Source organism: Saccopteryx leptura, chromosome 1 (assembly GCF_036850995.1).
Source record: "Saccopteryx leptura isolate mSacLep1 chromosome 1, mSacLep1_pri_phased_curated, whole genome shotgun sequence".
Taxonomy (NCBI): Eukaryota; Metazoa; Chordata; class Mammalia; order Chiroptera; family Emballonuridae; genus Saccopteryx; species Saccopteryx leptura.
In genome coordinates this window covers 170,717,679-170,742,967 of record NC_089503.1, presented here as the reverse complement: position 1 = coordinate 170,742,967, position 25,289 = coordinate 170,717,679, and the positions used below count along the sequence as shown (strand labels likewise).

The following is a 25,289-nucleotide window of genomic DNA, read 5'->3' as shown; positions in this document are numbered from 1 at the left end:
ACTTTGACTCCAATTGAACAGAGATGATGTTAAAGAGGTCAGGGCTCACCTACCTCAGTGGAAAGACCCTCTAAGGATATGATGTGTTCTGGAAGCTAGAAATTAAGCCCCTTGGAGTTCACTAAAACCAGAGCTATTCATGAACCTTTTTGCCACTAGACTCTATGATATTTTTTGACCTTCTAGCCACTCTTCTTTTTTTTTAACTTTGTTAACATTCCCTGTGGCATTCATTCCTCCAACTTGATCTTGAACACTGAATAGCTTTCGACTTCCATCTTGAGTACCTGAGCTCTGAGGGCAGGGGTGTAGATAAATGCCACCTCTCTACTCCCCAGGGCAAGAGTGTCTGGTGATAGGGTGAAATGTGTAGTTTAAGAAAGTTCTTAAGTAGATTTTGATACGGCATCTGGCACACGTCTTTCCCTTTACAAATTGAGAATGTCTGCTGTCTTCTGGGCTCCTTTGACGATATATCTGGAGCTGCTGGTTGCCCCTTCTAGTTCAGTCCAGGACCTAAGCAAGCAAACACATCTGTGTGCATTTATTGTAAGGACAGGACCTTCAGCCTCTACTCCTTGCCTGAGCTCGAGACAGCCTCGGGAACGGGACCCACTGATCGTGGAAAGGAGTGTGGACTCTGTAGAGTTTCTGCTTTTGCTTAGGGCTTGTGGAAAGCAGCCTTGCATAGCCTCAGAATGAAAAGCAACTCTCATTCCCATTTCATGGCACAATGTTCTCTTGGAATATTCTTTTTACTGATTTATACAGATTAATTGCTAAACACTTGGGCGATAAAATCAAGCTTTTGTCTGGTGAATAAAGTCCTTGTCTTTTAGCCTATCCCATTGCATTTCTGGGTATGGGCTACCAGATACCCCAGTTTTAACATATGTGCCCATGCAATCTGTTGTAAATGTACTATTGTAATGTTGTTGTTGTTGTTTTTCCAAGACCCATTTGACTTAATTATACAGAGCTCTAGTAAAAGTAATGAGAGAGCGGCAATGAACTGTGGCAGTCCAAGTGGTGGAAGAGTGACATGTTTAGGAGCAGATGGGGAGTGACGACAAGAAGATGGCATTTAGGACTAAATCTGAAGTTTGACTGGGATTTTGACAAATGGAAATAGTAGTGGGTTTTGAGAGAGACTCAAAGGTTTGGACAGAGTGCCAACCCTATCTGGTTTCTTTGGAATAGGTTAAGATTTTGTATGGTAAACAACAATCCCTGGCTGGAAAGCTCAGTTGGTTGGAGCATCTTCCCAATACACAAAGGTTGTGGGTTTGATCCCTGGTCAGGGCACATCCAGGAACAGATCAATGTTTCTGTCTGTCTCTCTGTCTCTCACTTCCCCTCTCTCTAAAATCAATAAAAAAATTTTAAAAAGGAATGAGGAGAAAATCCAGAATAATTTTTAAAAAAAAAATTGTGCAGAGACTTGATGTTTGTTCTTGATTTGGTAAGTTATGGGGAGGTATTGAAATTTTGAACCATAGCAGTGATATTATCAGAGCCAGGAATGACCTGCTTTAGATAGAGTTTATCTCAAATGGGCCACTCTGTTTAGGAAGAGTTTTTATCTATATAAGCACATAAATATGTACATATAAATTTCCGCAGCCAAAAGAGCAGGTTGTATTTTATGGCATAAAATGATACATTTTTGGCTCTGACTCAGCAGTCATAAAATCTAACTATTTCCAAGAATAAGAAAGATAGAAAAACACTCCAATAATTATATGGAGGCCAATCCCATGGCCTTGGGCATAGTAGCTAACACTGAATTTTAGGGTAGTTATATGTATATATATATTTCAACATGAAGTTTGGGCATAGAAACAGACCATAGAGCTGATAGGTAGCTGCTCTGTGAACTTCCAGGTCCACTGTCTACAGTGAAATGTTCTTGTATGCATTTATAAGCAACTATTAAGGAGAACTTGAACCTTTTCCTGTCAGTTGTACTAATAAATTTTCCAAACTAAGGTGGGAGCAAGGGTGCAATATCTGTATATAAGTTCCAGCTCCCGGGGAAAAGGAGGTGACTCCATGAGGGACTCTCCATCAAGGAAGCACTGGCACTGAATGCAGACATGACTAGTTCTAGCTGTAACTGGAAAACTGGCTAATGCCACCATTAATGAAAATTAATGCAACCTAAGGTATTAATCCAAGGCAGAAACATTGGAGTCGTGTGAAATCTGGTGACCATGAGCAAGGGGCACCTTATCAACTATCCTGGGGAAAAGGAGTCGTGTTTAGAGTACTGTTATTTATTTGTCTTTAATTTTTCTGATATAACCTAACAATGGCAAATTTCTTTTTCTTTTTTGGGGGGTGGGGTGGGGGGCCCCTAAGGTTAAGCCAGGCCATTAGCCAGAGGACAGTGAGGTTAGGGAGAGGTTTAGTCCTGCTGTAGTATCTCTACTTAGCTTGCAAAATAGAGACAATGATGGAAAATGATCAGTCTAATCAATACATCTAGATCTGTTTAAACTGCTTTTATTGGTTCAGCTTTTAAAGTTTCTCTATTCTCAGTAGATGGTACACTGAGGGAGAAGGAGGCTGACTAATATCACGATAGGCGTATAGAGTATGGGAAAGCATAACATTAGTCAACATCTATCTATTGTTTGCTGGGAAGACTTCACAGTGCTGTTCACTAATTCAGAGTGATAGGTGTAAGTTCAAAGTCAAGCAAAGATGGTTGTCATGGTTAAGGCAGTAAGGCTGGGGACAGGGTCATGGTCATAAGGGGAGGATAACAAAACTCAAAGCCAATGTCCTATGTCAGCAAAACTGCAGGCTGGTCAAGCAGCTTGGAACAGGAGAGCTGATGTTACGAAGATGACTGCTAAGGGAATTTTTTTTTCAGAAAGGCACCACTCCTGCTCAGGGAAGCTGTTTTTCCTAGACCACTCCGAGCTTTCCCTCTTTTGTATGCCCTGTACCCCGAGGTAAAAACCAGGTGCCTTTTGCAATTCCATCCACCCAATTCATACGTAACTAGATACTTTCAGGAATAAATCATAGAATGACTTAAAAAAGAAAACCGTGAAAGCTCTGAGGCCAGGTGGTGTGTGTGTGTGTGTGTGTGTGTGTGTGTGTGTGTGTGTGTGTGTGTGTGTGTACTGTAAACCAAGGGGCTTCTGGAGCTACAATGAAGCAAGACGGGGGCATGACAGAGAGGGGGTGTGACCTTCACACTGCCCTGCACTCAGAGAAGCTTCCCTTTGATCTCTTGCATATCTGAGTTCCAAGTACTATTACCTTCAGAGCAATGGCACCCCTTGGTTGAAAATTGTTTAGAATCACCCTGGCTGGATAGCTCAGTTGGTTGGAGCATTGTCCTGGTATGCTAAATTCTGGGTTCAATCCCCAGTCAGGGCACATATAGAAACAGATCAACGTTTCTGTTTCTCTCTCCCTTCCTCTCTCCCTAAAAATCAATCAATAAATTAAAAAATAATTAAAAAATAAAGAAAATTGTTTGAAATCTATTTCTCAGAAATTATTGCATTTAAAGACTTCTATATAACCTCAGGATTTCTTTTTGTCTTTGGAAGAATACATATTTTTTATTCTTGTGGTGAAGTCTACCATTTTGGTTGCCAGCCTGGAAATGTTACATTCCTACTTACTTTCTACACAGCCAACCGAATTCACCACAATCTGAGTCAGTCACTGTGATTTAGTTCCTAACATAATAATTATATGACTTCAAGTTTTATTTACGTAGAAAGTGAAATAAGGTGAAGAGGAGACTCCCCCTAGGATACACAGTGCAATTTCACATGCTAGGAAATCATAGGCTAGAAACACTGAGATTACCAGGATGAGGTGGGTGTTGGGCTGATGTCTATGTGCAGATTGGAGGAGGAAGTTTAAGCAGGACACTAGTGTGCACAGTCTGTTACCATGGAGACTGAGGGATGCGCGTGCATGTAAGGGAAGTCCAGAGAGTGGTAGGTAGTTGCTATTCCAACCAGCCAGGGGGTCCATGGAAGACCAGTGAGCAGTGACTGTGGTTTTAGGGAGGACCTGTGCACAGGGCCAGCATTCAGGAGCCATGGGCAAGTACCCATGTGGTTTAATTAAGGCTCAGGAGATGAACAGTTCAACAGTGCAGGCCCCACCACTTCCTAACTCATGGCTCTGATCAAGTCATTTAATTTCTCTAAACTTCAACTTCTAAGTTCTAAAAATATATAAGATACTTCCTACCTTTTATGGTTATTGTTAAAATAATATTGCACTTAGCATATGCCAGAACCACACTAAGTGTGCAACATGTGCTTGCTTTTTAAAAATATGGTTATTAGAGTTATGCCTACAGCAAAATAGGGATCTGATGATTGGAACAAGGAATTTAGTTACTGGAGTTCTATACCCAGTCAGCCCAAGACCAGAAGAAAGAGGACAACAGCATGATATTTAGCCTTCTTAGCTCACCTCTGACTAGGGATATCAGAGTGGACATTGCTCTTGGAATAGAGCTGAACTTGCATGTCTGTCTGACAGGGTCTTTGGAAATGAGAGGTACACTAGGACTACCAATTAGGCAGGATGTTGCACTTACTTGAATTATGCAAATGAGTTCACATGGAAGCATGTTTAACCCATGATCCTTCCAAAGCTCTTTTCTAGAAACTAAGACGTCACGTGAACTTTCCCCAAGATTTGTTACTCACCATAGAAGTGTCACCTGTAAGGAAGAGTTTTACAATGAATCTCAAATCATAGAGTTTATAAAATTGTTTTTTGTTGTTGTAACATTCAAAATTAGCTGTGACATGCATGATAAATGGGAATACTGCTGATTTTCACCCCATGATGATGCTACTATTTTCTTGCAATTCTCCTTACCCAGTGCCCTGTGCCTCTCAACACTTGCTGCTCCAGACCCTTGCTAACCTCAGCCTCCACTTCAAGACACTCTGGTTCTGTGGCTTCAAGAACTGGTGTGGAGACTAGTCAGCTGATGAGATAATGGTAACTCCCTCTCATATAGCCGGTTGTCAGTTACAAAGTGCTGACTCCTTTGATCTCATTTTTATCTCCCTCCCCAGTATTTTCTCTTATCCTATCAGCTGCCTTTTCATTATATTGGTTGTTTCTTTTGCTGTACAGAAGTTTTTAAGTGTGATATATTTCTTGTTTATTTTTGCTTTTGTAGCTTGTGCTTTGGATGTTATAGCCCTAAAATCACTACGAAGACCAATGTTAAGGAACTTTTCCCTATTTTCTTCTAGGCGTTTTATGGTTTTAAATCTTACGTTTACGTCTTTAAACCATTTTCAGTGAATTTTTGTTAGTGGCCTATAATATTTGTGAGCTTCATTATTTTACATGTGAATATCCAGTTTTCCCAGCACCATTTATTGGAGAGAGTAGAGTTTTCTCCATAAAGGAACGATATCAGTTCTCTTGTGTGAGTCCTAAACTAGCTATGAAGGTGACTGTAAAAGAGGAATTCCCAAAATGTTTAGAGCAATCACAGGTTCACTAAGGAAATTACACGCCCTCCCCAAGTGATGGTTGTGCAGAGAAATGCTTGTGTGGAGTTGTAGTTTCTGGTGTGTTGAATAAATACCACTTTCGTTACAAAAAAAGCTTCGTGTCACCAACGGGGTTCTGGACAAAAGAGCAGGGCATCCACCTGCCAGGCCTTCGTTGACCCTTCATGGTGGCTCTCCGTGTTTGGAGAGAAGTCAGTCAACTGAGTCATTTTCTGAGCTCCATGGTCATCATCCATGGCTTACACTGAATTGTTCACTTTGACCTTCACCATTGTTATGTTGGAGTGGCCCCTGTGGAATGGGAGAGGACCCAGCTAACAAGGGTGTTGTAAACTGACTTCCATTAGAATTCTATAGGGCATTTTTCAGATATAATTTGACCTATAGAGCATCTCGATACAGGCAATGGTTGACTTTGCACTTCCAGGGTCTGCTGAATTATTGCAACTTGGCTTGGTCTGGTTGGGCAGATGGGAAATGGTTTTCCTGGCTGATACATTGAGACTTTGGTGTCATTAGTCCATAGCTATCCACGTTTATATTAGGCTTCCCAGGCACTGTTAGACATATCTACCCTATATACTTCATCCCACAATAATTACACAGAAAATTAAAAAGAATCAATTCCACTTTAACAATCTTTCTGCTTAACCAATTTTTTGCTCTGCTTACAGGTCTAATTGCTTTAATTCTCACCTTATTCCTCTATACAGTAGGGATCCTACCCACTCCATTAGATCATTACAAGGGGTAACTAGAATTAGAAAAAAGATATCCTGAACTGTGGAGAAGATACCCTCATTGGGTTTCTTCCAGGACACATTTCTCTCTGGCCATTCATTCATTCAACCCTCTGACACATTTTTATTGAACATCTACTCTGCGTAGGTCCTCTGATTGGGTGCTGAAGGTATCACTCTGGACAAAAACACAACCTGACAATGCTCTGCCCTCCTAGTCTGTACAGACATAGTGAGGCAGAGAGTAAACACAATAAACCAGTAAATTATGAAGTATATTAGAATCTGTTAAGGACAATAGGGAAGAACAGAACGGGAGAGCAGGTGAGGAGGATTGCGTGGTGGACGAGGTGGTATTTCTGTTTTAAACAAGATGCTGGGGGAGATGGGTTGGTCCTTGCTGTGAGTATGCTCCCTGAGCAAGCCTTGAAGGGGGTGAGGTGTCCATGCAGCATTTATTGAATGGCATTCCCTCGGACATTTGTCCTGAGGAATGTCCAGATTAAAGAGAGTTTTCCTGTTCAATAAGTTTGGAAAGAATAGCTTTTACACATTCACAGTGCTTGTTAGCATACAAAATAATTGGAACAGGCCTGCTGGACAGGAACCCATGGAGCCTCTCAATGGAAAAACTTAAAAAGACCTTTCTCCTTCCCTTCCCCTTCCTCCTTCCCTCCCTTCCTCCCTTTCTTTCTCCCTTCCTTCCTCCCTTTTTCCCTAACATATGAGAGCAGCTAGACCATAGTTCTCTGCACTAACTTCAAATGTGGACAGAATCCTGCTGAAACTAATACAAAATAATATTGAATGCAAAATATAATCAAAAAGATTTTTTTCAGAAAAGAAACCCTAGAGATGAAAGAACTCTAAACACCCCAGGTACAAAATAAAATCTGAGATCTATAGTTCTATTTAGAAATGTTTGGTACAAATATAGTTTGTCTATAAATATTTAAAATCACCAACACTATTTTGCCTTGGGTGTTATATAATTTCATAGTTTGCAGATTAGATTTTATTCAAATAACGGCAATCTCATTGCAGCTGCTTCTAAATCACTTACATTCATAATCCCACCCCCACCCCATCTTATATTACCAGTTTACAGCACTGCTGATTCACTCAAGATTCACAAGTAAATTTCTCCAGCCAGAGAGCTCTTCAAAAATCTTTCTAAGGTCAGTGGAATCTGGCTTTAAACCTAACATGTCCCAAACCAAATTCATTATTTTCTTAACATAGCCTTTATCTATATACATCCAGAACTTCCTATCATTAATTCAGTTGCCCAAGACAGACACAGAGGGTCTGTTGGTTCCAGTTTCTTGCCAACTCTTCCCCCAATCTTCCTCCCCACCTTACTGCTACAAGTTGGCTTCACGCCCTCGTTCTATGCCTCCTACCGGCTGCTGGGGACCTGGCCAGCACCTCCCCAAGCAAGCAGTCTCCGCTCACCCTGATCTACCTTTCTCCGCACACCCAGAGCTGTCCAGACAGCTTCAACAAATGCAGGACCCTCTTCTTGTTTTAACCCAGTATTCAAATCTGTCTGAAAGGCTGGTGCATTTTATTATGTCGGGTCAGTAAAATACCTTGAAAAAATATTTATATATAATATATATAAATATAAATATAAAATATAAAATACCTTGAAAAATATATATATATTTGATGATTGAAGTTTTATGGTGCCTCAAGGTTGTCATTCTGAATATTGGTGATTTTTGTGCACTATCAATGATGTAGCCAGCATGGCATGTGGCTTAAATGATTGTGCTATTCTCTTAAACTCAGTTTTAAACTAAACTATCCTGATATCAGTGGTTCTTGACCTTTCAAGAGCCATGAAGTCTTCTGAGAATGTGATGAAAGTTATGGGTCTTCTCTTGAGAACAATGCACATGTAGGTGAGCGTGCATGTGTGTGTATGCACACATACACATATTATTGTCTACACCTTCAAAGCTTTATTAATTCATCCATGGATCCCTAGAGCTATCATGAAATCTGGATTGAGAACCCTGTTTTTGAATGAAATTATTTTCAGTCTTTTAGGCCAGAGGCATGGTATATGTTTCTATTTTAAATCAATGTTCTAATGGCAGTGGGCTGACTGTACTACCCTCTCACAATTTGCACCATGTCTTTGAGTCTGGACTGGGGTGGGGTGGTGTATCAGCACAGCCAGCCTGATTTTGCCCTTAGCTACCCTACAGGACATTGTGAAGTCCTGTAACTAACGAGCTATAGCAGAAAATCAACTTAGATTCTCTGCCAGCGGCCCTACATTCTTGTGTTCACCTGCTGTACTAATTTTAACAATTTTTAGAAACCAAACTCTGGTGTAAAATGAGGCACTTCTCACATAATATTTAGTTGTCTTGGTAGAATTCCTCTCCTTAGGCTATTTCATTCATCTTCACGAAGACTCGGTAGGAAGGTCAATGGATTATGAGCGTGCAATGCATAAACATAAGTAAGGAAAGGAACCCAGACAGAGGCTTGCTCAAAGTTAGTTACATCAGGAAATATGTAAGAGGTCCCATTCTGATCCTAGTCCCCAAGAAAACCTATGCTCTTCGACTAACTTCATAATTTAATTCAAGCTACGCATGAGCCGAACACACCCGGGCATCTGGACCCATTCATATCAAATGAAGTCTCTATAGCAATCTGATTGTTCTAGAAAGGAAGTCGTTAGGCTAGCATGAATGATGACTAATAATATCTGGTTGGTATGGTGGGCTATGGGTACACACGGTTATTAATCATTTTATATCAAATAAATGGGGCCATCTTGGCAAAGATAGATTTGAATATATTTTTGTATGTAGATTTATTTTTCTGAACTACGCTTAACTATGCTAGGAATTAGAAATATAATCTTTGATAACTTTACCTGAGCTCCTAACATGTCTTGTGTATCCTCCAAACCAACCAGTCTTATTGGCTTAGTCCTTTATCTCTGTCTCACTTCCTCCTTCTCTTTCACACCCTGTTTCACACTCATAGACGTTCAGAGTGGAGGGAACTTGGAAATCGGTTAACTCTCCCCTTGTGCATGAAGGATGCTGAAGCCCAGAACAATTAGATAGTATGCCTGAGGACACTTGCAGTGGGTCCGTAACAAATGCAAGATAAATAAGATCACAGGTCTACTGACTTATTTTCTTTCTTTTTCCTAGCAGAAAAATTAATTTTTGACACTCAGAAAATTTAAAAAGTATATATACCAGGGAAAGGCTCATAACAACTAAAATAAAATAATGAGTACATTTATAATTGCTTTCCAAATACTACAATTAAATATATGCCCATCTTGCTTGCCCCTGCATGCTCCCATTAAATTCTCCCCCATCAAAATATGCTTCTCCAATCCAATCATTTTAATCTCACTCGGTTGTTTTCTAGGGTCCCTCCAAAATATGGGGAAATAAGCTTGCAGTTTCTCCAAGTAAAAGGATAAAACTGTGCTACATAAAACTTCTCTGTTTCTGTTGCATTGAACGTTGGCACCCTAGCTCTCCAAATGGCAGTTTTCTCTATTTGTTTTCCTGTCAATTAGTGCATCAGAAGCTATTTAATGAGAGCCAGTGTTGTTCCTTGGCATCATGTTAGGCATCCTGAAAGATTCAGAAAAAAAAAACAAATAAACATTAATCCCATCATAAAGGAATTGAGAGATGGAGAAGAGACAAAATCAATCAATCAATTAATCCCACAAACAGTTAAGGAACAGTGATGTCATATGTAGAAGTGAACATTGTGGAACAAAAATAGAGAAAGATCAATACGCCCAAGAATAGTAAATAATGGCTCTGTGGGCAAAGTAGGATTTGAACTTGGCCTTGATATACACATATAATTTGAATAGCAAAGCAGCAGACCAGGGTGTTGAGTGCTTGGGCAATGACATTGGGGTAGGAGTTAACACTGGGTAGGAGGTGGGCAGTAGGTGACCAAACATGCCTCAACCAAACACGCAAGATTCCAATCCCTGGAAAGAGAGTTGAATAGGCAGGTAGGCAGGCAGACAGGGAAATGGGTAGTGAGGGCTCAAAACATTGGACTTTGAATCCCAGCAGTATAACTTTGGGCAAACTACTTGACTTCTCTGTGCCTCCATTCCTTTGGGTAAAATGGGAATGCCAATAATCCCTCTCTCGTGTTGTTGTTGGGAAGATTTAGATGTACAAGTTCTAAGCACAAGGAAATGTTAGAGCAACACCTTCTAAGTGTTCCATCCACCTTAGTAAGCATTTTCACGCCCTTTGGTTTTAGTTGGAAAGTTAAAGCGAACAGGGTACAACAATATTAACTATTATATTTAGGGTAAAGCCAGAAAATAAAGACGTGAAAGTAGCCTGAGGAGTTTGAACTTATAAAGACAACAGAAAGCTGTTCTTAGGCAGAATTGGATTTGGGGAATCTGGGTTTAGAAAGGCTCTATTCAAACCTCCAGGGAACTTGAGAACTCTGCCTGTACCCTTTGCTGGTTGCTCAAACATCTCAGCCCTGGGGAAGGAAACCTCTTGGCTGCCTGTACTAGATGGTTGACAAAAGAGCATGGAAGGCATCTGTCTGGGGAAAAAATTGGATTTCTCTTCCTTCCTTCCTTCCTTCCTTCCTTCCTTCCTTCCTTCCTTCCTTCCTTCCTTCCTTCCTTCCTTCTTTCCTTCCTTCCTTCCTTCCTTGTGCCTGAGGCTGATGCGCTTGGACCAACCCAGCTATCCCCAGCGCCGGAGGGGGGACAGCATTCTAACCAGTTGAGTCACTGGCTGCAGGATGGCAAGAGGGAGATAAGGGGGAGAGGGAGGGGAAGAAAAGCAAATGGTCACTTTTTCTGTGTGCCCTGACCAGGAATCAAACCCAGGGACGTCCATACACCAGGCTGATGCTCTATCCACTGAGCCACTGGCAAGGACCAAAATTGGATTTTAAAGGATTAAAGTGAGTCCAATTTTTATAGTTCTTTCTCTTTGCAATGGGCCTTTACGGGGTCCAGTGCAAGGTTAATAAGTAAAAAAGCTGGAGAACTCTGTTGGTAGATTGAATATTAATATGCCACTCTTGAATAGTTACTGGGAAGTTATCAGCTACACGGAGAAAGGATGCCTACTTCCAGTCCTAAAGCCCTTGCCTTGTTTAGAATCACTGTCGGCACTGATAACCTCTAAGCACTGGCTAGACTGCACCAATTCTTCCTCTCACATTCCAAGGAGACTGATAAGCAGGGCCAGGGAGCTACGTTCAATTATTAAAGGGCAGCGAGGCACCATTCAAGTAGTATCTGTCTACTAGTCAAGAGTTCTGAGAGCCTCACGCCCTAACCCCCTTGGGTTTAAGTTAGGGAGACTCTTCCTTAATTCTTATAGTCTGGTCTTTGCCTAAATACAATGTCTTCTCTGTGGAATTTGCTAGAGATTCTTGGTCCAGGACTCTGAAGGGAAGAGATCTAACAAGGTACTTGCTATTATCATTAAACTTAGCCAACCTCTGAAATAAGTAAACTATTTTTAAACCTTTGGCAGCTTCAGTTGATCTTGGATGGTTCAAAAGTCTTTGCTTTTCAGATTCGACACTCTCTTCCATAGTTTTTTTTTGTTTTTGTTTTTTGTTTGTTTTTTGCAACCTCAGCTTTTGCTGTTACTGTTTGGAAATTTGGAATCAGTAGGAACAGTGACTTTGCCAATGCATGATGGTGACCAAGGTCAACAGGAGACTTGGGGGGGGGGTGTCCTAAACCCATCCTGCACCTCCAAATGGGATATTAGTGCTAAAGCAGGATAAAATATTTGCCCAAGCTGACACTGGATATTTATTTTTCTGGACGATACACATGGTGACTAATGCACACAGTATGATGATGACTAGGAGCTACAGAAAACACACCAATGTACAAATAACACACAAACTAAATAATATATATATGACACAACTTCTGCTCTACCTATCACCACCTCAAAAATATTAGAAAATGTCTGCCGAAGTAAATATTTAGGTTTGTACATGAGACCTTTCCTAACCCATTCTAGAGACCATAATTACAGAAATGACAGCAATAATATCTTTGTATTAAAAAAAAAAAAACTTTTCTGGCTGTTGGAGAAGAACGCAAGTAAAAGCTGGTTATCCTTTCTGTCCTTTCAATCTCCCCTGATGGGTCAGGTGCCAGGAGTCTCCCCAAGTCTCCTGATGTGTCTCTCCAGCCCCTCATGTTACGGGCCTGGGCGCTTCTCTCTCCTGTGAATCTCTTTCTTTCCTGCCCCCTCCTCATTTTAAAAAAGGCTGTAAAGAACTTCTCTGAGAGACAAAAATAGCTCCAGTTGTGGGAGGCCTACACCCAGGGAAGGCGACTGAGAGGCGCAAGTCAGCAAGTGGCTGCCGCGAACATGAGTGTCTGGCCCCTCGTGGGCGCGCCTGGCTATCCTGGTGCCACCCATGCTGTGCCCAGGCCCGGTGGGTAAAAGGGAAGCCGGTTTTGTTTTTACTTTCCTTTATTTTTCTGCGGTGGGAGGTGGCTCGGGCAGGTTTGGGGGTCCGGAAGTGGAAGGGATGGGAAACCCGGCATTAGGGAGCTGCGGGGCTGGCTCTAGCTTCCCCTCCCCCCTTCCTACAGCCCCCCCCCCCCGCAAGGTTTCTCCAATGTATTTTGCCCAGGCGGGGATTGGCGACAGTCAAAAGGGAGCAGTTGGCACTGAATGTCACCCTGAAGGTAATATGAAAGACAAAAGATGAACGCATGCTTGCTCGCCGCCGTTCGGCGCGGCGGCAGCGGCGGCGGCGGCAGCAGGATTTAAAGGGGCAAAAACCCCACACACACAGACACACATCCAGAGGTGCCAATTATGCAAACGCAATAATGCAACCGAACCAGGGCTGGGCCAGGAGTTTGTCTTTTTTTTTCCCCTTTTTTTCTCCTAAAAAAGATCGATATTTATTTTTTAAAAAAATAGAGAGAGGGGAGGGTTGCTTGGGGGGGGGGAAGTGTGAAGAAAAACGCATGCAAACAGAAACGTGCACATACCACGTAACCACCCGAGGAGAACCTGGCAGCCTCTCTCTTCTTCTGCCAAGTTATCATTGAGAAAACAGACAGGCATCATGACGTCCTGGGTCACAGGGAGTGCGGACCGACGCTACCAAGAGAAAAGGGAGGCGCCCGGGCGCTCCGGCTAGCCGCGGGCGCCCCTCTGCCCCTCGCAGCCCGGCTAGGTGAGTGACAGCCTCTCGTGACGCGGACCCGGGGGGCCAGGCCGGCCCCGTGCCTGCGGGGGCCCAGCAGGCGACCATGCCCTTGCCGGCGGCGGGCCGGCCCGCACCCCCTCGCTGGCTGAGGTCGCGGGAGCCCAGTGAAAGGAGGCGTGTGTAAGACGTGCAATGTTCCTGCATGGGGGTTTGGTAGACTTTCCTAGCCAAAGACACCGGCTTGGGCTTGCTCCTTTAAAACCCCCGACGACTCACCTGATTACCCTGCAGCAGTTCTGACCCTGCCAAGGTAACTGGTCCAAATCCTTCTCATCAACATCTGGAAACAGACATTGGCATCGGGGGCATTCTCGGTTTGCAGTCCTGGTTGAAATCTATATTACCACCCCCTCCCCCTCTTCACTTGTTTAGAGTGTCTTGGAAAAAAAAAAAAAAGAAGCAGCAGCAACCCCTCCCTCAATAACACAGTCCTGAGCGCTGTCCACCTCTTGCAGACCTGCCTCTCACCGCGACTGCAAAACTGCAGGCGTGTGTGTGTGTGTGTGTGTGTGTGTGTGTGCGCGCGCGCGCGCGCGCGCGCTACAGACACAGATAAATTCTAATTGCAAGGAGATTTGTTCTTTAAACACCTCTCCCTCCCCCCTCCTTTCCCGGATAGAGACTTCAGTGCTTGGTAAAGTGGCCAAGAGTGAGGGCAGAGTTAGGGCGCCGGGACTGGCAGGGGCAGGGGTGAGTCCTCTGGTCTTCCGGAGAGAGGGGCCATGGGAAGGGGTCGAGGGGAGAGGGTGGTGGGTCAGGAGTTGAGGGCTGCTGGCAGGGGCTGAAAAACCCTCTGGTGATCGCTACTGCTGTCGTGCTGCCTAGGTGTCTCCCTTCTGTCCTCTATGGCTCATTCCCTCCCAGCTCCCCAACCCTTCACCTTCCCAAGGGAGTCTCTGAACTTGCAGGAAGGTCACCCCACCACCCTTTGAAGTCTTCCAAACCATCTACCCGCTGCTACCCCTCAAGTCCCTGAGAAGCGTCTGCAGGATAGAGTCCCCTTTCCGATCTCCCCCCCCCCCCCCAATGTTTGCTGATGGGAGATTCTGGGAGAAAGACACAGAGGGCAAAGCTTCCCTCCTCCTCCCATTCCTCCCTTCCACAACCCTTTCCTAGCTGCACTCCTCCCCCTTTCCGAATCTTAATAAGCAATTCTGGAAGAGTCCGGAAGGGCCTGGAGAAGCCCCCCCCCCCCCCTCCACACACACACATGCCTCAGCGCTGTGCAGTGATTATGTATGTGTTTGTTTATTGTGCTTGCCTCGTTATGTTGTGAATTGCCACATGGGTCTGCTTCAGCTTGGGAAGCATGGTTGTTGCTATGTTTGTGTTGTACTACCAGAACCGGTGGCCATACAAGACACAGACACGCACAGAAAGCAAATGATTTTGCTAACATAAACCAGAGAACAGTGTCAAAAATAGCACCTTCTCTCTCTAGCTCAAAAAAAAAAAAAAAAAAAAAAAAAAAAAAAAAAAAAAAAAAAAAAAAAGAAGAAGAAGAAAAGAAATTCTCAGAATGTGAGTTAAGAGAAGCTGTTAGGACCACATAGGACCTCCTACTACTTTCAAAACACTCCTGCTTAATACTTTAAGTCAAGATCAAGAGACCTGCAATGTTTTTGAAGTGCCCAGAGCAGCTGAAGACTTGGTCTAGTTTTGAAGAGAAACTCTCTTTGTTTCTCAGGCTGCCCAGAGACCAAATAGGGGAATGTGTTTGGAAGATGCCCAAGTTCAGAAGCAGCAGGCAAGAGGGGAAGCAGGGGATGGGATTGGGAGTGGTGTTGGGGTTCTCTCTCTCTCTCTTTCTCTTTTTCTTTCTCTCTCTCTTCTTTCCTTCTCTCTTTCCTTCCTTCCTCCCTCCCTCTTCCTTCCTTCTTTCCTTCCTTCCTTCCTTCCTTCCTTCCTTCCTTCCTTCCTTCCTTCCTTCCTTCCTTCCTTCCTTCCTTCCTTCCTTCCTTCCTTCCTTCCTTCCCTCCTTCCTTCCATTTCTTCATTTCTTTTCTGTTCTTTTTTCTTTTCTCTCAGTAAGTTTGATGTTATCATCATGAGTTAACCAACCTGAGAAACACTTCAGTCCTTGTGGGGAAGGGAGGGAAATTTGAATAGTTCTCAAGTCTGAGTCGAGGAATAGCTGATAGAAAATAAGGGACTTAGAAACCTTGATAAAGGCGAAGAGACTTTGATAGGGCCTCTCTCCCTCCAGATGGGAAAAACGCGTGTATCATGAAGCTGACTTAGATGAGCTTTCGGACATGTGTCTGTCAGCTGTGCACGACTTCATTATTGTTACACATCTCATAACTCTTTTAACCCGTGTTACAGTAGAATACAATGTGTGTGTGTGAAGAGGGGTAGCTCAGAGATGACACTGTCCATGGACTGGGTTAATGGACATCGATAAAGGATCATTTATTTTCTCTAATAAATCAAAACAGCATTTAAGTCTTCATGCATGCTATATACTCAATGAAACCTGCTGGTCTTCTTTGGGGGGAGCAGAGAGACTTCCTGATGGGGTTGAATTTACACGAAATAGAGCAGCTCAAATCAATGAGGTTCCCGCACATGCCGCTACATTTTTACCGGACAGTTTTTTCCTCCGAAAGGAAAAGTTAGCAAGAGAGGCCCGTGTTCTCCTCTCCCACTGAGCACCCTGAGGACTACTCCAGTATTTCAGTATGAAAGGATCATCCAGGTAGTTTTTCATTTTGAGTCGGAGCTAGCATTTTGAGTTCTGCAGATGGTGAGGCAGCAAGGTCAGCTGTGACTACGCAGGCCTCTGCAGGGCTGCGAGTGAGAGTGTGGCCGAGAAGAATATTCCAGGACTGTCCTCAGTAGCCCAGTTTATGGGGACACTGCAGTTGCAGCGAGGAGTTCAGTGAGAGCCCACCAGAGGTAATGGCCTTGTGTTTGACATTGATCCTAGGTGTCTCTTTTGTTTTCTCCTTCAGAGACATGCTATGTACCTTAGCTAAACACTCCAGACAGAACTTTTCCTGATGTCTCATGATGTGTTCAAATCTAGGCAGCTCCTTGAGTTAGTGTGTCATAGGAAAGGGGGTTATTACTTATGAGGTTGTCCTTTGTGTACAGCTGTGACAGTACAAGTAGACATGGTCCTGTTCTATTTATTTATTTATTTGTTTGTTTTTAATGTCTTGTGTGTTTGGCTATGTTAAACGCAAACCAATTATATCCAGGGAAGTTAAAGTTGACCTTACAGATTGACCTATGAAATTGGTCTCAGTTAGACATGGGAGATCTTACTATCCCAGGGAAGGGAATGTATGATATAACATAGGAATTTTGTATCTGTTTCAAAATTGTTGGAAAACTGCGGAAACAGAGAGACTTTGAGGGAAATGCCAAAAGCCACATTGATGAAGAAAAACACTGGTGAGATAATTTTGAATAATAGATAGGCGATGTAATGGTTAACCACAAGATACAATTTTTACACAGGATTTTTATGGCTTTAAATTGGCAGCATTGTAAACTCAGCTTACTCCTCTATTAAGTCATTTATGCTTTTCAATTATTTAATGTTTCTGGCCAACTGGTCTTCTGTGGTCTTTTTTCTGCACACATCAGAAATATGTATGGTAGAAATTGCTTGTTGTTAGTGTGGGGACTTTGCAATGGAGCTGGGTTTAATTTTAACTTCTCGCGACAACTATTACAAAGACTGCACGAAGGGAAAAGACTTATGGAAACAAACTCTATGAAATGGAGATTACTTCCACATCCAAAGTACCTAATACAATTTGAGTTACTCTCACTAGGAAACCTTGACAGTGTCTGCCTTCTAGGTACCCTGCATTTGGAAATACTATATCTCCATTTAAATGCAGATCTCCTGTTTCCTCCAGGGAGCAGTTGGTGAATCTTTCAATAGAACCACTGCTAGGAGAAAACCAACAGAAAATTTTCTCCACCAACATTAGAATCTGTCATTCCGAAGTACTGATGGACCAAGTCTTGAATATTTTCCTTTTATTTGCTTAAAATATCTTTATAACATCTAAATAATGTGGTGGGGCCTCTTGTGCAAACCAAGATTTTTTTTTTTCTTTTTCTGAAGTTGGAAACGGGGAGGCAGTCAGACTCCCGCATACGCCCGACCGGGATCCACCCGGCATGCCCAGCAGGGGGCGATGCTCTGCCCCTCTGGGGCGTCACTCTGCCTCAATCAGAGCCATTCTAGCGCCTGAGGCAGAGGCCACAGAGCCATCCTCAGCGCCCGGGCTCACTTTGCTCCAGTGGAGCCTTGACTGTGGGAGGGGAAGAGAGACAGAGAGGAAGGAGAGGGGGAGGGGTGGAGAAGCAGATGGGTGCTTCTCCTGTGTGCCCTGGCCGGGAATCGAACCCGGGACTCCCGCATGCCAGGCCAGTGCTCTATCACTGAGCCAACCGGCCAGGGCCCAAGATTTTTTTTTCATCACTTTGATCTAAGTTTTCTAAAGCTGTGAAATAATTCAGCTTTGTACGTTTTTAGAGTAGCATTGTCATGCCAGCAGGGCCTTAGGAATCAGAGTTGGAAATTATGAGTAAGCTCTAACTACTCCTCACCCTCTCATGCTAGCTGATGGGGGTTGGGCACTGTAGAAACACTGAGGCTCTCTCTCTGGAATCATCTTCTTTTGATTATTTTGACCCTAATTTATAGTAGTCCTTTGATTTGTAGTCAATAGTGATGGTGGCCAACAGGGAAAGCCAGAACCCGTGGGACATTCTTTTGAAAATAATTGTCAAAAGTAACACAGTCTTTGTTATACAGCTGGTGCACTTTTCTCTTTCTTAGAGGTTAGATACCATGAATCTACTCAACCCTGATGGTTTCCAGAGGTGAAAGAGTCACTACCCCCTTAGCTTACCTGCGCCATCGTGTGGGGTGGAAGTCCCACCTCCCATCTCCCCTCTGACGTGCACACTGTGCACGAATAGTTAACAGTACACTTATGCCATTGTACTTGATACTTCCTGCAGCCACGGAGATTCATTGGTAGTTTCAAATCAGGCCTCTGTTTCTATTTCTATTATGAAGGATACTTTGTTTATTTAAACAAGGGAATGATCACAGTTACCACAAGAGAGGGTGGCATCCATTTGGAATCCCTGTGAGACAACACAGGACATGGGAGATTCAAAAATATTTTATTTACTTATGAACACTTATGGCTGTTTCAGGAGGTGCAGCTAGAAAAACGAATTACCTGTTAGGACTCTACACTGGATGCTAACTAATGAATTTGCTTACATTACTTCCCTTATACCAAAGGATTTTTTTAAACTTGGCAAATACGCCTATCTGACATAGTAATTTTTTACAGTTTTGAAGATTCATTTTCAGGAGGCTAATTTTACATGAAGCATGGCAAAACTCTGGTATTCCTGCTTTGGTAGATACTTACATGGTAGGATAAACAGTGTTTCCAGAAATCTGTGTTGCCAGGGTGGCCCATTTAAATTCAATCTCACTCTAAGATATATTAGATTAATAAGGCTGAGTTTATGACCAATCTAGTTTATATTCACAAAAAAATTTTTATTATCCCAATTATAGATTGTGAAGCAAATTTCTATATATGTTAAATACCAAGAGCAAGAATAACTAGCATCTGTATAGTACGTTACAGTTTATAACTGTACATTACCGTAAACTCTTCTTCAGAAGAATATTTATTGTACTTTCTAACTCAAGAAAGCAATCCAATTTTACAATGTAAACGTTCTATGAAAACAGATTCTTTTATTAGAGTTTCTGTCCTTCTCTGCCTTCTCTCCCTCTTTTTTTTTTCTTCTTTTCTCTCTTAATGAGGGAACATCTAATGATATAGCTATATATTTTTGGTGGAGCATGTATAATTGCTGATCACACTTTTTTATTAAAAAGGGGTTATAATAAGCAATCCAACACAATTTTTGGACTATATCTCCTGTCTTACCAGTGTTCTTGAAGAAAATGTAAGGTTGTAGACATCATTTCATGCCCTGTATGTTTTCAAACATAAATCAGGAAAATTGTTAGCGAGTTATAGCTCTTCTTAGAGACTGTGGCTATTGTGCTATCGTAAACACAGGCTATATATTTTTCCCAAGTTATTATGTGTGGAGAGAAATCCAAAGTTGGCTATTTAGAGGAACTGTTTAATTCAGTTATCAGGAATTCATTTTCTGTTGAGGATGAACATTTATTTCCAAAGGTTGCAGAAATGGGACATAATACCTGATGATCCTTTAGACGCATCACCTTACGAGTTAGAAATTTGCTCTTTTTTAGCTAATGTATATAACACTGCACATCGATCTTCAGCTAAGGACAAGTCACCATACACCGAGCAGAGTGGATAGCATGATCTGGTCACCCTCTTCACCTGAGAGTAATGAGGCTTTGTCTCCCCATTTCTAAAAGGGAGGAGGGTTGGCTTGTTGGTCTCCATCTTCCTTGGTCCCTCAATTAAATTACTGATTAATATAATGAATGAGCCAATCCAGTCTATTCTTGTTCATCTCTGTCCTATAAACAAAATTATTTGCTAAAGTGTGGCCTGATGCCACAGCCAGAAAGATTATTAGTTGGTAGAGTCAGAGTTGAGCTCAGGTTCAGGGGCTTGAAATGAAATTTAGACACTCAAGTTGGCCTTAAAATTTTTTTCATTTGTAGATCGATCATTAGATATTTAAAATGCTGCAATCCTTTGAATGTGTCTTATCTGTAAAAAATGTGCCTAATCAGAACATCTGTTTCCAAGGTGGTTGTGAGAGGTGAACGAGACTCATGGGTATCAAACTGCCTGGAAGCTGTACTTACGGAGTTGGGCAAAAGTAGGTTACAGTCATGAACTGCAGAGTTTATTCTTGTATTATTATTTATTAATTATTACATGTCTTTCTCCATGTGGACAACTGCTAACCTACTTTTTCACACCCCTATAGTTTAAGGTGGTTAAGGAAAAAGTCATTGGGTTGACCAGTTCTCTCTGCTGATCAAGGTTGACCGAGTCTTAGGCCAATTTGTTTAGTTCCAGAGTGGTCTCTGAGAGGCATGTTTCTTGTCCACTCTGGTCCAAGAATGGTGGTAGATACTTTATATATTACTTTATTTTTGGAGGAAGCAGGAAATAGTATGCGACTGGACAGTTAAACTCAGCAAGCTTGATGATTCTAACCTATGTGGTGCCAACATGTGAGGAGCATACTTAGTGTTCTTCACAGATGGCCACAGCTTATCTAAATAAACAAGGGCATGACTGAAAACAAAAACAATGTATTGAAGAATAGTTTTCTTTGTCTCAACTTGCCTATCATTTGCAGTTCTGCTATGGCATGGACAGTAATCTAAATTTCCTGGATTTTTGTTAAGGAGGCAAGAATCATTGTTTGGCAGTAAATACTTATAAGCAATGATTTAAATTCCATTAAAAAAAGATTTTCAGGACATTACAGAACTAATTAATGTAATACATGAGTTGAACTCCAAGTTCTAGAGTCTATACAGATCTCTTTAAGAATATTTTTGGTTTTTATGTATGATTCACTGATAAATATCTAGCCAATTCTTCCATCAGAAATGGACTACATTTCAAAGCATAAAATGAAGCAGTAGATCAACAATTATTCAAGAAATGTGGGCTGTTAGTAAAGACAATATATTTTTAAAAGGCAGATCCAAAAATCTGCTTGGATTCTACCAAAGATTGGCCGTGTGTTCTGCTCTGATTCACAAGAAAATGATCGACAGAATTCTACACTTTTTGGTCTGTTAAAACTGGGAACTGAAGTGCACCTCCACATAAGAATGTCTTTGGATCAGGTCTGAATTTAAGAGTAACTATACAATTGCTCTTACCAAACTTCACTAGGCCCTCAGAATACAGAATGTATGTTAAAGAGATGAAGAAAGCTGTCTTTGTGAGATTTAATTATGAGTCAAAGTTAGAAACTTTGACATGTATAGAATTATTTGTAAGTAATTAAAGACATAGTATGAGTACTACGTGGCCACATGAATAACCCTCAAACTAGTTTTTGCTGAGTTGCTTTTCATAAGATTGATTATAGAGAGTAAAATAGACTCAGCTTGAGTTCCTTTTCTTTTTAATTTTTAAAAATTGATTTGAGAGAGAGAGACAGAGGAATGGGGGGAGAGAGAGAAAAAGAGAGAGAAGAGAGAGAGAGAGAGAGAGAGAGAGAGAGAGCCTGCTTTGTTGTTCTACTCATTTATGCACTCATTGGTTGGTTCTTGTGTGTGCCCTGACAGGGTATGGAACCTGCAACCCTGGTGTATTCGGATGATGCTCTAACCAACTGTGCTACCCAGCCAGGGCTTGAGTTTCTTTTATTCTTATATTTATTTTATTTTATTTTTTACTCTCAAGAAAGGTATATTTTATTTTTCCATCTTTATTAAATTTATTAGGGTCACACTGGTTAACAAAATTACATAGGTTTCAGGCACACAGTTGTACAGCACATTATCTGCAGACTGTACTGTGTGTTCGCCACCCCAGGTCAAGTCTCTGTCCGCCACCATTTATCCCCCATACTCTCCTCCTACTCCTCCCCCCTCCCTCAGCAAGCACCACTGTTGTCTGTGTCCAAGAGTTTTCTCTTTTTTATTTTTTGCTCAATTCCTCCACTGCCACCCCCCATCATGACCCAGTAATTCTTCTTCAGGGAATTCATCAAGAGAAACCTGTAACACTAATTCAAAAGAATATACACACCCCATGTTCATTGTAGCATTATTTATAATAGCTAAGATAGAAAGCAGCCCAAGTGCCCATCAGTAGATGAATGGATGGTGCATTTACACATGGAATATGACTCAGCCATAAAAAAGGAACATGGATGGACCTGCTAAGTGAAATAAGTCAGTCATAGAAAGATAAATATCATATTATTTCACTCATATGTGGAATCTAATGAACAAATAGAGACAGACTCATACATAGAAAGCAGGCTGACACCTGTCAGGGGCAGGTGTGGACAGGCTATGGGTGGAGGGATTGAGTTTCTTTTAAATTTATTAAACGTGTAATATATTTAGCATCATGCTCAATTTATCAGAGAATACAGAGTCATTTTAAGATGCAGTTTCCCTCTTTTAAGGGACTTGCACTCTCTTTAGGGAAGTACAATGTATATGCATGAAACCATGAAGATAACAGTACTATACAGAATTGTGCAGAAAATGGGTACTATGTGGCAAGTTCCTGTGTATCCCCTAAGGTAGAGCATGTGGCCCTGGCCAGTGGCTCAGTGGATAGAGCATCAGCCTGGCATATGGATGTGCTGGGTTAAATTTCAGGTCAGGGCACGCAGGAGAAGTGACTATCTGCTTCTCCGCTTCTCCCTCCCCCCCCCCCCCCCGTTTTCTCCCTCTTCCCTTCTCATAGCCAGTGGCTCATGTGATTAAAGCATGGCCCTGGGTGCTGAGGATAGCTCCATTGGAGCATATCAGCAGCCTCAGGTGCTAAAAATAGCTCATTATACAATCATCAGCCCCAGGTGGGGTTGCCTGGTGGATTCTGGTCAAGGTGCATGTGGGCGTCTGCCTCACTATCTCCCCTCCTCTCATCTAAAAAAAAAAAAAAAAAAAAAGCATGTGACAGATCCAGAGGCTGGAGTGATGGTCAGGTGACCATTCCCTAGCCATGTAACCCTTACCCCTTACCTCTTTCAGTCATACTTTTCCCATTTGCAAATCAGGCATTATTACACCTGTCTCATAGGATTTTTATGAGACTAAGAATTTGAATGAGATGAGGCAAAAAGTCTGTGAAAGGTTTTTGTGCAGACATAGTACCAGACACTGGGCTGGGGGCCATGTCTCAAGTGACTTTGTGCCCCCAGCCCGGTGTCTGGTACTATGTCTGCTTTCAGGAGGCAACTCTGTAAATGATTGTGAATGCATGCATGCCAGGCACTGGGGTCAACCCCTGGCATAGGTGACTCCTTAAGTCTTTACAATAACTTTGCATGGTAAATGGATTGTTTCCATTTCAGAGATGAGAAAAACAGAGGTTTGGAAATTTGAAGCAACTCCCAGCCTCATTCACATAGAAAACAGCAGGTCCAGGATAGGAAGCTATACCTATCTGGCCCCAGAGCCCAGGCTTCTCATCCCATTCTGTGGGCTCTCTGAGTGAAAAGAGGTAGGGTGACTTCTGAACCACAGTGAAGCCATAATGAAAGCCAGGGCCTTACTGGGATAAGTCACCAGTTTCCCAGGCAGCTCCGAGGCTGGCTTTCTGATCCGCGGAAGCACGCTGCCATGGGATGCCTGACACATTTAACATGGCCTTTTGTTAAACTGTCAGTTCTGATTTCTGCCCTTTGAAGTAAAATGCACAGTAGTGAGAAAATATCATATAATATACCATAACCTAGACTTGTCACTGGGGCCGAAGGAAGGGGAAGGGCAGTGAGGAACACTCAGATCGTGAAGTGGCTAAGCAGTGACATGGATTAAGTTTGTTATACAGCAACCTGCACCCCCTCTGTCTCCTATGCTGTCTTATAGAGTTGGCAAGGTCTAGAATTTTCATCCTCCTCCATGCAAACAGTGTGTTCTGTGTTCTATATTGCATTCCTGCTCCTAAGGTCCCTGTAGCCTCGTGACCACTGTGGGTTTTACTGGAGTGACAATTATAATGAACGATAATAAAATGGCCCCCAGCAAGACAGTCCTGTTACAACTCCAGCCTCCATGTGTGGAAGCAGCCTATAGACTTAGGCTCCTCCCTTCCCCAATTCTAAATTATTTTTTTCCTCCATTTATTTGCAAGGAACATCAGGGGAAGTCATCAATACTCAACACAGGATTAGTAACACACTGTGGAGTTGAAGGTTTATATAAGAAACAGGCACATGCATTTAGGAAACTGGGACTCGGTTTCTAAACCCCGTGAAAATACAGCCCTGGGGAGATCAGGACAGCCGAGACGGGGACCATAGTGAAGTACAGGGAGTAGCTCCACAGCTGTCGGTCCTCAGAGGCTGGTCAGTAACAGGGTTCGGTTTCCCAGGAAGCGTGCTAACACGCCGGCTGGGGGTGAAACCTGGATGGGGGGACGTCTCCACTCTCCTCCCCGCGCAGTGCTCAAGTCAGCCCAGTTGAATTGTGTGAAGTTGTCGAAGGTTGCTCTGCACGCCAGCCCTTGGCACCAGCCCCGCTGAAATGTGATGCCATTGGTTTTCAGTAAAGGTTCCATTCTGCAGGGCTGCAAACACAGATCAGCTGCTACCGTGTATACACAACCAGGGAGCAAATCAACCAGCACATTGCAAGCAGCCTTTTTAACCCTGAGACTTTCCAAGACCTGTTCTGCACGCGGGGACTTTCCTTCTCCTGTTGTCCGGTTTAGCACCGTGCTCCTGCCATCAGCTCCGAGATAGGCTCCTCGCTGCAGAGTAGAGAGGCTTCCTTAAGACATTTGTCCTTGAAACTGCACCAAACTCTTAGAAGAACCCAGGACGTGTGAGTATGTATGATTTAGGCAGTAGTACTGGGCTGAGCTGCAATCAACCATTATACAACATCCGATTAGCAGCAGGGCAGGAGAGATTTTTCCGACGTTATGTTACATTCATTTTCAATTCGTTCTGAGAAAACAAATCAATTGTAGCTTCTGATACAGTGACTTTGCAGTAGATGAGGTGGTCATATGTTAGCTTTAACTATTTGCTGTTCTCATTTAGCATTCTGATGTGACTTGAGTAGGGAGGACAATGGTCGTGGGCATGAAACTATATAAAACTTCTACATGTTTAT

The 25,289-nt window shown here is 42.6% G+C and overlaps 1 protein-coding gene across 21 annotated transcripts in view; it reads left to right on the top strand.

Annotated features, from left to right (window-relative positions):
* The window catches only part of ESRRG (estrogen related receptor gamma), a 548,848-nt gene that overhangs the window by 20,043 nt on the left and 503,516 nt on the right, over nt 1–25,289 (top strand). For 4 of the 21 annotated variants that reach the window (XM_066380111.1, XM_066380085.1, XM_066379971.1 and 1 more), the window contains exon 1: nt 13,288–13,477. The exons of 8 other annotated variants lie outside the window; for them this stretch is intronic. The gene's annotated coding sequence lies outside the window, so the exon portion shown is untranslated. Of the gene's footprint in view, nt 1–13,287; nt 13,478–13,544; nt 13,761–14,118; nt 14,201–24,757; nt 25,000–25,289 lie in introns of those variants that run through there. 9 more of the 21 variants (XM_066380132.1, XM_066380008.1, XM_066380090.1 and 6 more) reach the window with 6 other exon arrangements.